Source organism: Aquarana catesbeiana, linkage group LG07 (genome assembly GCF_042186555.1).
Source record: "Aquarana catesbeiana isolate 2022-GZ linkage group LG07, ASM4218655v1, whole genome shotgun sequence".
Lineage (NCBI taxonomy): Eukaryota > Metazoa > Chordata > Amphibia > Anura > Ranidae > Aquarana > Aquarana catesbeiana.
In genome coordinates this window covers 141,217,978-141,232,204 of record NC_133330.1, presented here as the reverse complement: position 1 = coordinate 141,232,204, position 14,227 = coordinate 141,217,978, and positions in this window count along the sequence as shown.

Below are 14,227 nucleotides of genomic sequence, written 5' to 3'. Positions count from 1 at the left end.
TTGTGTTGCTGAAATGTCCGCCCTCATTTCATCTTCATCATCCTGATGGCAGCAGATTTTTATCAAGAATGTCTTGGTACATTTTTCCATTCATCCTTCCTTCAATGATATGAAGTTTGCCAGTACTGTATGTTGAAAAAAAGCCCCGCCAACACCATGATGTTCCCACCTCCAAACCTGACTGTTGGTATGGGGGGTGTTTTAGGGTGAAGTGACTGCCAAACATGGTGTGTATTATGGCATCCAAAGAGTTCTCCTCTGACCAGACTATATTCTCCCAGTATTTCACAGGCTTGTCTAAATGTTGTGGAGCAAATGTTAACCGAGCTTCAACATATATTTTCTTCAGCAATGGAGCGTGCATACAGGCCATGGCAAGGAGTGCATTACTTATTGTTTTCTTTGAAACAATTGTACCTGCTAATTCCAGGTCTTTCTGAAGCTCTCCACAAGTGGTCCTTGGCTCTTGGACAACTCTTCTAATAATTCTTTTTACTCCTCTGTCAAAAACCTTGCGAGGAGCACATGGTCATGGCCTGTTTATTGTGAAATGATGTTCTTTCTACTTCCGGATTATGGCCCCAACAGTGCTCACTGGAACATACAGAAGTTTAGAAATCCTTTTGTAATCAATTCCATCAGTATGTTTTGCAACAATAAAGTTGCGAAGGTCTTGAGAGAGCTCTTTGCTTTTACCCATCATGAAATGTTTCTTTTGTGACACCTTGCTAATGAGACACCTTTTTATATACGCCATCAGTAGAGATTGGACCAGCTGATATTAATTTGTACTGACAAGGGGCAGGATTGCTTTCCAATTACTGATAGATTTCAGCTGGTGTCTTGGCTTTCCATGCCTTTTTGATCCTCCCCTTCTTCGTGTGTTTAATACTTTTTCCCTGTGTCATTCCATTTTATTACACAGAACTTCATTTCTGAACGTATTTTGTTTTGGTGTCTTTTGGTGTCTTTGTATGTATGGATTACATGGATTGTTACTGACATGTGGGGAACATTTCATGTCAATATCACCTTTAGAAATATATTTACCTAGAAAAATGATGACGTGTTCAATACTTATTTTACCCGCTGTATATGTAAGTAGAGCTGGTTTTACAAATGCGTAATAAATCAATGTGGCCTTCTGCATGGGCCTGAGGTGTTAACGAGCTCCTGGAGAAAGTACTGTAATTTTTATTTTATTTTTACACATAAGGATGAAAAAACAATGTAGTGGTTGGGAGAAAGTGAAAGCTAAGAAAGCGGAAGAAAAACAAATCCAAAAACTCTTGTCTAACACCAAAAAAATTACAGAATTTTGTAGAAAAGGCACACCTGGAACAAGTGGTACAACTGATATACTTGCTTCAGCTTCAAGTTCAACCAGTGCAGCTGATGTCAGTACAACAAGTTTGGTTGTTTCACATCCATCAGATGAAAGTGAAACTAGTGCAGGAGCAAGTGGATCCACTGAGTTGGACTCAGAACAGCAAGAAGAAATTTATTCAGATGATATTGGAGACTGGATTATCTGTGATGCTTTGAGGGAATATTTTTGCCAAAAAGGAGTTGATTGTCAACATATGGACAGTGATTTTAGAGCTTCAGAAAAGACATGTCCAGGTGAAACTTTTATAAGACACTGAACAGTTGAATGGAGAAAAAATCAAGCGTGAATGGCTGTGTTATTCTCCGAAAACTGGAAAAGTTTTTTGTGCTTTTTGCAAACTATTTTCAAAAGAGGAAACCCATTTGGCTTCAAAGGGGTATTCAGATTGGCGACATGCCACAAGAGATTTAAGCAGGCATGAAAATAGTGCTGGCCATGGAAAAGCAATTGAAGACCTCATCAGGAGAAAAACTTCTGGCCAATGAATAGACAAAGATCTTGTTAAACAGTCTGAGAGTCAGAAAAAATATTGGCATGAAATACTTTGCCATATCCTGAGTGTTATAAAACTACTGTCATCAAGAGGTCTTCCTTTTCGAGGAAGTGATGAAATGATTGGATCCGTACATAATGGAAATTATTTGGGCTGTCTTGAGCTGTTAGCTGAATATGATCCCTTTCTTGCTGACCATATTCAAAAGCATGGCAACAAGGGAAGAGGTCACATATTGTACTTATCATCAACGATATGTGATATGTTTTTTTTGAACTGATTGGTCAGCAAGTGCTACAGCAGATTGTAAAAGAGATACATAAAGCCAAAAATGATTCCATTTCTGTTGACTCAACCCCTGACATAGCACATTTTGACCAACTGACAATCATATTTCGCTATGTACTACCTAGTGGTTCTGTGGAGCATTTTACGAAATTCATTCCAATATATGGACACACTGGTATGGAGCAAACAAACACTCTTCTTCAATTTATGGATGAAAATGGAATTTCCATCAAAGATTGCAGGGGTCAGTCTTATGATAATGCATCGAATATGAGTGGCAAATATAATGGCATGCAGGCCTTAATTCGGGAAAAAAAACCCACTTGCTGAATACATTCCTTGTTGTGCACATTCACTTAATCTTGTGGGACAAAATGCCGTAAACAGCTGTCCAGTTGCAGTTTCGTTCTTTAATTTTGTACAGCAGTTGTATTGTTTTTTTTCTGCTTCAAGTCATTGATGGAATCTTTTAACAAATGGTTTCGAACCATGTGGTATACCAACATTAAAAAGGTTAGCTGATGCACGTTGGTCTGCTCACCATGATGCTGTGAACGCCTTACAAAAAGGCTTTAGTACCATCAGAGATGTCCTTTCAAATATTTTGAATGATGAATCCACAAAGGGAGAGATCTGTTTACAAGCAAAGGGCCTAATCAATGTCATGGATCAGCTGGAAACTGGAATAATGGTTGAAGTATGGTCTGTCATTTTACCTAAGTTTCACAGAACGAGTCAGTGTCTCCAAGATACAAAATTAGATTTGCATACAGCAACAAACATGCTGACCTCTCTGAAGGATTTTGTGCAGTCTCTCCGGTCTAGATTCTCTGGATTTGAAGAGCAGGGTAAAAATATTTCCGGCTGCGAGGAGTACCAGCTACAACGTGGAAGGAAAGTGAAAAGAAATAGGAGGTGGGACTATGGTGATGCAGAAGATGCTGTTGCTGATATGACACCCTCTGAAAGGTTTAAAGTGCATACCTTTTATCCTATAATTGACCTACTGACAGAATCACTGAGGCACAGGCAAGCAGCATATAGCATAATTCAAGAAAGATTTGGATTTCTATCAGAAATATGCACTCTAGCAGCTGATAGTCTACGTTCCAGAGCCAGTACACTAGTGATAATATATCCTGAAGATCTTGAACCCCTGTTTGCAGAAGAAATTGTACAGTTTTCCTCTATTTTCAAAATGTACCAATCTTCCCCTGCAAATAAAGACAATCATGGGAGTCAAGAAACTCAAATGTACAAGTTTATGATCGCACAATATTTGTGTTTAATGGTCAGCAACTGCAGTGGTGAGCGTTCATTTTCAGCATTAAAACGTGTAAAAAATGAACTAAGATCTTCCATGGGTCAGGAGCGTTTAAATGCGCTTTCTCTGTTGTGCATTGAAAATGGGTAGCTGAACGGGCTTAATCTTGATTCTACAATTGAGGAATTTGCAAGTAAAAAAGCAAGAAAAGTTAATGTATAGTTTTATTTTTAATCTGCCAACTTGATTCATATAGGTTAAATGCAGTTTACAGTTCAGTGAATAACCTGTTTTTGTGTTTATAACTGGTGGTTGCAATTTATTTCAGGAGTTACTCTCTGCACCATAATCATAAAAGCAAGCTGTATTGATTATGATGCTTTAATAATAATAATAATAATAATAATACTTTAAGGAACATATTTGTATGAGCCAAACATCATACACATATATTTAAATTGTTTATATGGTTTACGTTTATTTAAAAAATGGTTGTTGTGACCGTTCTATTTATAATGGTTTTATTTAATTAACAAGTTTTCTATTGTTTACAAAAAATACATATTTTCAATATATTTCTGTTTTGGCACTTTAATGGTAATTAAAATATTTAATTTGTTTTAACAAAAAATTGTTTGCATCTTCATTTTTATTTATTTCCATAAAAAGGCCCACCGAAATCCTTAGCCCCAGGCCCATGATGCTCTTAGTTACATAGTTACATAGTAGGTGAGGTTGAAAAAAGACACAAGTCCATCAAGTCCAACCTATGTGTGTGATTATGTGTCAGTATTACATTGTATATCCCTGTATGTTGCGGTCATTCAGGTGATTATCTAATAGTTTCTTGAAGCTATCAATGCTCCCCGCTGAGACCAATGCCTGTGGAAGGGAATTCCACATCCTTGCCGCTCTTACAGTAAAGAACCCTCTTCGTAGTTTAAGGTTAAACCTCTTTTCTTCTAATTGTAATGAGTGGCCACGAGTCTTATTAAACTCTCTTCTGCAAAAAAATTATTAAACTCTCTTCTGTGAAAAAAATTTCTTAATCTGGCCCTGACCCTTTTGGGTCTATAATGAAGGTGAGCTTGCACTTCACCTGGTGAAATGAAAAGTTGGAAATTGGCGAAACACCATGGAATTTTTTTGTGTAAAATTAATAAGAAGATCTATTATTCATATTCAATTTAAGTGGACTTTGTTGCACTATTTATTTTTATGTATGTTCACGGATATATTTTGCACTGGCACTTTATGTATATGAAATGTTTATATTTTTAGTTATTTATTGTCACATTTTACTCAATACCTTATCTTGTTATTGAGGCAGCACAATCACTCATTTTCATATTAGAATGACATGTTTAATATAGCTATCCTATTCCCACTTCTGGGACCCTCAGCCGCGGGTACTGACGTCACCGCCCGAGCTTCCTCCTCCTTCTCCCCCGGCCGCCGGGCCAGTAGGAGAGAGGAGTAGAGCCTCGCGCATGCACTGTTGTGTTCCCAGCGTGAAGCCGTAAGGCTTACTCGCAATGGAGGCGGCATGCACCCGACAACTAATATTACAAATGACATTAGACTAGCTGGGCATTATTGTGCAATTATTTTGCTATTGTTATGGGGTCTCTGATGTTTACTGCCACCTGCCAAGACATTTGCCTTTCTTTAAACACAGAATGTTTATATTTCAAAATGTTCTTTATTTCTTCTCTTTTGACAAAATTCCAGTAGGACTTATTCAGCTATCACAGCTCAAAAATAGTTGCCAAATTGAACCAAATGTCAAGCCATTTTTAATGATAAAATTCTATAGAAATGCAACTGAGTTAAACTGTTTCGGAAAGTGACATCTAATTCTTATTGCAACACAAGTCATATGGTAATTGAATACTATTAGAAATTACCTTACCCTTTCAATCTATAGCGCTGTCATTTTCTGTAAAAAGCAATGCAATATGGCTACCCGGAGGCATTCTGTACAAAGTTGGTGTAAAGAATGCCCCCCAGATTTGTAATTTCCTGCTTGTGATTGGCTTACTGATTTTCCCAGATGTTGCCACTAAGATACAATTCAAAATTCAAATAAAGAGTAAATGTGGCAAAATAAATGTGGCACTAACTCAAAACAATAAAATATGATATATATCAAAATTCATACTATGTGCAAAATAAGTGTTAAAATGGCAAGTGCATGTGCAAAAATCTGCAAATGACAATATAAGAATAATATAAGAATAAATACAAATTCCAAGTCCATGTAAATAGTCCAATCAATAAAAAAAATATCAAAAATACATGATGTGCAAAAAGTGCAAATGACAAATCCAAAAATCGTGCAAATGGCAATAAGTGGGAGTGCAGCAAAAAAAGTACAGAAAATGCAGCAAATCCTAACCTGTAGTCACACTTGCTTTGACCATCCACAATCCACCAAAAGTGTGCCCCAGCCTCTCACTTCAAATGAAGACCCCAACGGGTCTGATGACACTTCTGGTAAATGCAATCCTTGAGGTTTACCTTGAATATATCGATGCTGAATGATCTTAATTTATATGCAAGTCGCTGCTATGAATAAATACATTTTTATGAAATTACTGCACTATGGAGATCTCTTTTTTCTTGTATGAGCTTTATATGGAGGAGATTAAGGAGAATATATATTAATACAGCGAGAGAATACTGTTTATTTGTTTCATCACAACCGCCTATACCTCTGCCCGGTTTGATGTTCTAAGGAGAAAAGTTAGTGGGAAGTTCCATCAAAGATTGCATTTACCAGAAGCTTCATCAGACCCGTTGGGGTCTTCATTTGAAGTGAGAGGCTGGGGGACACTTTTGGTGGATTGCGGATGGTAGAAGCAAGTGTGACTACACGTTAGGATATTCTGAATTTCCTGTACTTTTTTTTACTGCGCTCCAACTTATTGCCATTTAAACGATTTTTAGATTTGTCATTTGCACATGCACATCATGTATTTTTGATAATTTTTTATTGATTTGACTATTTACATGGACTTGGAATATTTATTTATTTTTACATTGTTATTTGTAGATTTTTGCACATGCACTTGTTATTTTGTTAACACTTATTTTGCACATAGTATGAATTTGGATATACAGTGGGGACGGAAAGTATTCAGACCCCCTTACATTTTTCACTCTTTGTTATATTGCAGCCATTTGCTAAAATCATGTAAGTTCATTTTTTTTCCTCATTAATGTACACACAGCACCCCATATTGACAGAAAACCACAGAATTGTTGACATTTTTTCAGATTTATTAAAAAAAAAAAAAAACTGAAATATCACATGGTCCTAAGTATTCAGACCCTTTGCTATGACACTCATATATTTAACTCAGGTGCTGTCCATGTCTTCTGATCATCCTTGAGATGGTTCTACACCTTCATTTGAGTCCAGCTATATTTGATTATACTGATTGAACTTGATTAGGAAAGCCACACACCTGTCTATATAAGACCTTACAGCTTACAGTGCATGTCAGAGCAAATGAGAATCATGAGGTCAAAGGAACTGCCTGAAGAGCTCAGAGATAGAATTGTGGCAAGGCACAGATCTGGCCAAGGTTACAAAAAAATTTCTGCTGCACTTAAGGTTCCTAAGAGCACAGTGGCTTCCATAATCCTTAAATGGAAGACGTTTGGGACGACCAGAACCCTTCCTAGAACTGGCCGTTCACCCAAACTGAGCTGTCGGGGGAGAAGAACCTTGGTGAGAAAGGTGAAGAAGAACCAAAAGATCACTGTGACTGAGCTCCAGAGATGCAGTCGGGAGATGGGAGAAAGTTGTAGAAAGTCAACCATCACTGCAGCCCTCCACCAGTTGGGGCTTTATGGCAGCGTGGCCCGACGGAAGCCTCTCCTCAGTGCAAGACACATGAAAGCCCGCACGGAGTTTGCTAAAAAAACACCTGAAGGACTCCAAGATGGTGAGAAATAAGATTCTCTGGTCTGATGAGACCAAGATAGAACTTTTTGGCCTTAATTCTAAGCGGTATGTGTGGAGAAAACCAGGCACTGCTCATCACCTGTCCAATACAGTCCCAACAATGAAGCATGGTGGTGGCAGCATCATGCTGTGGGGGTGTTTTTCAGCTGCAGGGACAGGATGACTGGTTGCAATCGAGGGAAAGATGAATGCAGCCAAGTACAAGTATATCCTGTACAAAAACCTTCTCCAGAGTGCTCAGGACCTCAGACTGGGCCGAAGGTTTACCTTCCAACAAGACAATGACCCTAAGCACACAGCTAAAATAACGAAGGAGTGGCTTCACAACAACTCTGTGACTGTTCTTGAATGGCCCAGCGAGAGCCCTGACTTCAACCCTATTGAGCATCTCTGGAGAGACCTAAAAACGGCTGTCCAGGCTGTCCACCAACATTTACCATCCAACCTGACAGAACTGGAGAGGATCTGCAAGGAGGAATGGCAGAGGATCCCCAAATCCAGGTGTGAAAAACTTGTTGCATCTTTCCCAAAAAGACTCATGGCTGTATTAGATCAAAGGGTGCTTCTACTAAAAACTGAGCAAAGGGTCTGAATACTTAGGACCATGTGATATTTCAGTTTTTCTTTTTTAATAAATCTGAAAAAATGTCAACAATTCTGTGTTTTTCTGTCAATATGGGGTGCTGTGTGTACATTAATGAGGAAAAAATGAACTTAAATGATTTTAGAAAATGGCTGCAATATAACAAAGAGTGAAAAATTTAAGGGAGTCTGAATACTTTCCGTCCCCACTGTATGTCATATTTTATTGTTTTGAGTTAGCGCCACATTTATTACTCTTTATTCATATTTTTTGTTGGGACGCATTTTTAATGTTGGCTGCCACTCTGGGATTTTTAGTTTCCTGTGGTTTGCGCATTCGTTTATCATTTACATAAATCAACATTTGAGTATCCCCTGCAACAAAGATGTCATTTTTGATGAGATACTCCCAAAGCGAAATCACGTTGTATGGGATGCAGACCTTCCCAATTTCCTCATTAGAGCCCTGCAGGTGCAGCAGCTGACTGATAATTATAAAACCACTCCCATACAGATTCATTCTGAACATTGACACAGGCAAACATCTATTTCTCCAGAATAACAAAGGAATCTGCGACAAAGTTTGTAAAAATCCATGCAATGTACATAGATTACCTAGAGAGGAATGTTTTTTTTTTCCAACAAAAGTGGAGTTACTCTTTAAAGATTTTTTCTGGATTTAAATAGTGTTTTTACAAATAAACTGCAGTTTTAATATTCACTTTCTGCACATCCTCTTTAAAATCTAAAATTTGTGTTTCAGATAACAGTGATAACAGATTAGCCCAAGTTACAGACATACAGTATCTTACAAAAGTGAGTACACCCCTCACATTTTTGTAAATATTTTATTATATCTTTTCATTTGACAATACTGAAGAAATTACGCTTTGCTACAACTACTGTAAAGTAGTGAGTGTACAGCTTGTATAACAGTGTAAATTTGCTGTCCTCTCAAAAGAATTCAACACACAGCCATTAATGTCTAAACCGCTGGCAACAAAAGTGAGTACACCCCTAAGTGAAAATGTCCAAAATGGGCCCAATTAGCCATTTTCCCTCCCCGGTGTCATGTGACTTGTTAGTGTACAAGGTCTCAGGTGTGAGAGGGGAGCAGGTGTGTTAAATTTGGTGTGATCACTCCCACTCTCTCATACTGGTCACTGGAAGTTCAACATAGTTACATAGTAGGTGAGGTTGAAAAAAGACACAAGTCCATCAAGTTCAACCTATGTGTGTGATTATATGTCAGTATTACATTGTATATCCCTGTATGTTGTAGTCGTTCAGGTGCTTATCTAATAGTTTCTTGAAACTATCGATGCCCCCCGCCTGTGGAAGGAAATTCCACATCCTTGCTGCTCTTACAGTAAAGAACCCTCTACGTAGTTTAAGGTTAAACCTCTTTTCTTCTAATTTTAATGAGTGGCCACGAGTCTTGTTAAACTCCCTTCTGCTAAAAAGTTTTATCCCTATTGTGGGGTCACCAGTACGGTATTTGTATATTGAAATCATATCCCCTCTCTAGCGTCTCTTCTCCAGAGAGAGTAAGTTCAGTGCTTGCAACCTTTCCTCATAACTAATATCCTCCAGACCCTTTATTAGTTTTGTTGCCCTTCTTTGTACTTACTCCATTTCCAGTACATCCTTCCTGAGGACTGGTGCCCAGAACTGGACAGCATACTCTAGGTGCGGCTGTACCAGAGTCTTGTAGAGCGGGAGAATTATCGTTTTATCTCTGGAGGTAATCCCATTTTTAATGCATGCCAATATTCTGTTTGCTTTGTTAGCAGCCGCTTTGCTGAGCTTATCATCTACTAGGACCCCCAGGTCCTTTTCCATCCTAGATTCCCCCAGAGGTTCTCCCCCCAGTGTATAGATTGCATTAATATATTTGCCACCCAAATACATTATTTTACATTTTTCTACATTAAACCTCATTTGCCATGTAGTTGCCCACCCCATTAATTTGTTCAGATCTTTTTGCAAGGTTTCCACATCCTGTGTAGAAGTTATTGCCCTGCTTAGCTTAGTCCGCAAATACAGAGATTGAGCTGTTTACCCCATCCTCCAGGTTGTTTATGAACACATTAAACATAATTGGTCCCAGCACAGAACCCTGTGGGACCCCACTACCCACCCCTGACCACTCCGAGTACTCCCCAGTTATCACCACCCTCTGAACTCGCCCTTGTAGCCACTTTTCAATCCATGTACTCACCCTATGGTCCATGCCAACGGACCTTATTTTGTACAGTAAACGTTTATGGGGAACTGTGTCAAATGCTTTTGCAAAATCCAGATACACCACGTCTACGGGCCTTCCTTTTTCTAGATGGCAACTCACCTCCTCATAGAAGGTTAATAGATTGGTTTGGCAATAACGATTCTTCATGAATCCATGCTGATTACTGCTAATGATACCATTCTCATTACTAAAATCTTGTATATAGTCCCTCACCATCCCCTCCAAGAGTTTACATACTATTGATGTTAGGCTAACTGGTCCTTAATTCCCAGGGATATATTTTTAAATGATGGTGCTACATTGGCTTTTCTCCAATCAGCTGCTACCATTCCAGTCAGTAGACTGTCAGTAAAAATTAGGAACAATGTTCTGGCAATTACTTGACTGAGTTCCTTAAGTACCCTCGGGTGCAAGCCATCTGGTCCCGGTGATTTATTAATGTTAAGTTTCCCAAGTCTAATTTTAATTTTGTCCTCTGTTAACCATGGAGGTGCTTCCTGTGATGTGTCATGAGGATAAACACTGCAGTTTTGGTTACTGAAGCCCCCCGATTCCCTCGTGAAGACTGAGGAGAAGAATAAATTCAATACCTTCGCCATCTCCCCATCCTTTGTAACCAGATGTCCTACCTCATTCTCTATGGGACCAAAATGGTCTGGCGTCCCTTTTTCACTGTTTACATACTTTAAAGAATTTCTTGGGATTTTTTTTGCTCTTCTCCACTATGTGTCTTTCATGTTCTATCTTAGCCGTCCTTATTGCACCCTTACATTTCTTGTTACATTCTTTATAAAGTCTGAATGCTGATGATGATCCCTCAACCCTGTATTTTTTGAAGGCCTTCTCCTATGCTTTTATATGCATTTTTACATTCGAGTTAAGCCACCCAGGACTTTTGTTCGCTCTTTTAAATTTATTACCCAATGGGATGCCTAAGGCTAATGCCCTTATTTAATATGCTCTTAAAGCAAACCCATCTCTCCTCCGTGTTCTTTGTTCCAAAGATTTTACCCCAATTTATGCCTTCTAGCAAGGTTTGTAGTTTAGGAAAGTTGGCTCTTTTGAAATTCAGTGTCTTTGTATTCCCCTTATGTTTCCTATTTGTGTGATTTATACTGAAGCCAATTGACCTATGATCGCTGTTACCTAAATTGCCCCATATTTTCACATCCGTGATCAGGTCTGTATTGTTGGTAATCATGGCACCTCATGGCAAAGAACTCTCTGAGGATCTGAAAAAAGAATTGTTGCTCTACATAAAGATGGCCTAAGCTATAAGAAGATTGCCAAGACCCTGAAACTAAGCTGCAGCTTGGTGGCCAAGACCATACAGCGGTTTAACAGGACAGGCTCCACTCAGAACAGGCCTCGCCATGGTCGACCAAAGAAGTTGAGTGCATGTGCTCAGCGTCATATCCAGAGATTGTCTTTGGGAAATAGACGTATGAGTGCTGCCAGCATTGCTGCAGAGGATGAAGGGTTGGGGGGTGGGGGGTCAGTCTATCAGTGCTCAGACCATATGCTGCACACTGCATCAAATTGGTCTGCATGGCTGTCACCCCAGAAGGAAGCCTCTTCTAAAGATGATGCACAAGAAAGCCTGCAAACAGTTTGCTGAAGACAAGCAGACTAAGGACATGGATTATTGGAACCATGTCCTGTGGTCTGATGAGACCAAGATAAACTTATTTGATTCACAAAGGAACAAAAAGGAAGCGCTACCTAAGTGCAATAAGTTAAGTAAGATTTTAATGACACAGCAATGAATGCACTTACAGGAAGGTGAGTAAAACCAGGCTCATCTGTGCTGTGGGCACAAGGTGCAGTCCAGTCGCTGGTCCATCCTAATCCACGGGCCTGTAGAAGGAGCAGTAGACTCCGAGCGCGTAACCTGTTTGTTCTCTCCAGAATTTCCTCCCTTGTTGCTTCCCCTGGTTCCGCTTCCTGTGATGTCATCGCCTGCGTTCCACGTCGGACCTGGCTGTCTTCCTGGTGGCCACAGGAAAAGACTGCACATCTTGTCTCCCACGACCACCTCCCCGTGGATTAGGATGGACCAGCGACTGGACTGCACCTTGTGCCCACAGCACAGATGAGCCTGATTTTATTCACCTTTCTGTAAGTGCATTAATTGCTGTGTCATTAAAATCTTACTTAAAGCGGAGTTCCACACAAAAATGGAACTTCCGCTTTTCGGAACCCTCCCCCCCTCCGGTGTCACATTTGGCACCTTTCAGGGGGGAGGGGGGTGCAGATACCTGTCTAAGACAGGTATTTGCACCCACTTCCGGCATAGACTCCCATGGGAGTCTATGCCTCTTCCTGTCCCGACCGCGCTGTCTGCTGGGAACACACAGCTCCCAGGAGAGAGCGGGGACCACTAGGGACGCGCAGCGCGACTCGCGCATGCGCAGTAGGGAACCGGGAAGTGAAGCCGCAACGCTTCACTTCCTGATTCCCTCACCCAGGATGGCGGCGGCAGCTGCCGAGAACCGAGCGGGTTCTCGGCGTCCCCTGCCGACATCGCTGGACCCTGGGACAGGTAAGTGGCCATGTATTAAAAGTCAGCAGCTGCAGTATTTGTAGCTGCTGGCTTTTAATATTTTTTTTTTTTGGCGGTGTGGGTGAACCCCCGCTTTAACTTATTGCACTTAGGTGGCGCTTCCTTTTTGTTCCCTTCCCTTCCTATTATAGAGCTGGCTTCTCTCTAAGGATAGCTGCCTCCCACCATCATTTCCTTTTAGGATCTGCCATTGTTTAGCCTAACATATGGACTAATAGACTGTGACTGTTGCATGTATAGAGGTACACATATCTCTGCGCTTACAGTTTTCCTTTTTGTAACTTATTTGGTTCAGATGGTGTCAACTGTGTGTGGCGGCAACCAGGTAAGGAGTACAAAGACAAGTGTGTCTTGCCTACAGTCAAGGATGGTGGTGGGAATGTTATGGTCTGGGGCTGCATGAGTGCTGCCGGTGTTCTGCCGAGAAAAGTCCCCTCGGAGGATAATGACCCCCCTGTACTGTGCAGGCGCAGCACTTGCGCAGTATGAACAACAAGGGAGCCGCCAAAAATATCCGAAGCTGAACAGCTGTGGGTGAGCTGTACACGGCGCCTGCGCAATGAGCAGGACATTGTGCCCAACGCTGCCGCATGCTCCCGATGCTCATGCTACTCTGCAAGGGGCGGGTATATTACTTATATTGTGTAAGGGGCGGATGCTACAGAAGAGGCCGAATATTAAATTACTGTAAACGCCCATGAAGATTGCAAAACCTGCCCTTAATGTGTTTAAACACGCCGTAATATACCCGCCCCTTGCAGAGTAGCACGAGCATCGGGAGCATGCGGCATTGTCTGGTAGCATCGGGAGAGTCTGGTGTGGTGTTCAATGTGTTCTTCATTGCGCAGGTGCGGTGTACAGCTGACTCACAGCTGTGTATGTTCGGCTATTTTCGGCGGCTAGGTAGGCTCGGCAGTGCTTCGTACTGCGCAAGCGCTGCGCCTGCGCAGTGCAGTGGGGTCATTATCCGCCGGCGGAACTTTTTCGGCAATACACTGGCACTGGGGAGTTACAGTTCATTGAGGGAACCATGAATGCCAACATGTACTGTGACATACTGAAGCAGAGCATGATCCCCTCCCTTTGGAGACTGGGTCGCAGGGCAGTATTCCATCATAAGACCCCAAACACACCTCCAAGACGGCCACTGCCTTGCTAAAGAAGCTGAGGGTAAAGGTGATGGACTGGCCAAGCATGTCTCCAGACCTAAACCATATTGAGCATCTGTGGGGCATCCCCAAATGGAAGGTGGGAGAGAGCAAGGTCTCTAACCTCCACTCCTCCATAATGACATCATGGAGTAGGTGGAAGAGGACTCCAGTGGCAACCTGTGAAGCTCTGGTGAACTCCATGCCAAAGAGGGTTAAGGCAGTGCTGGAAAATAATGGTGGCCACACAAAATATTGACACTCTGGGCCCAATTTGA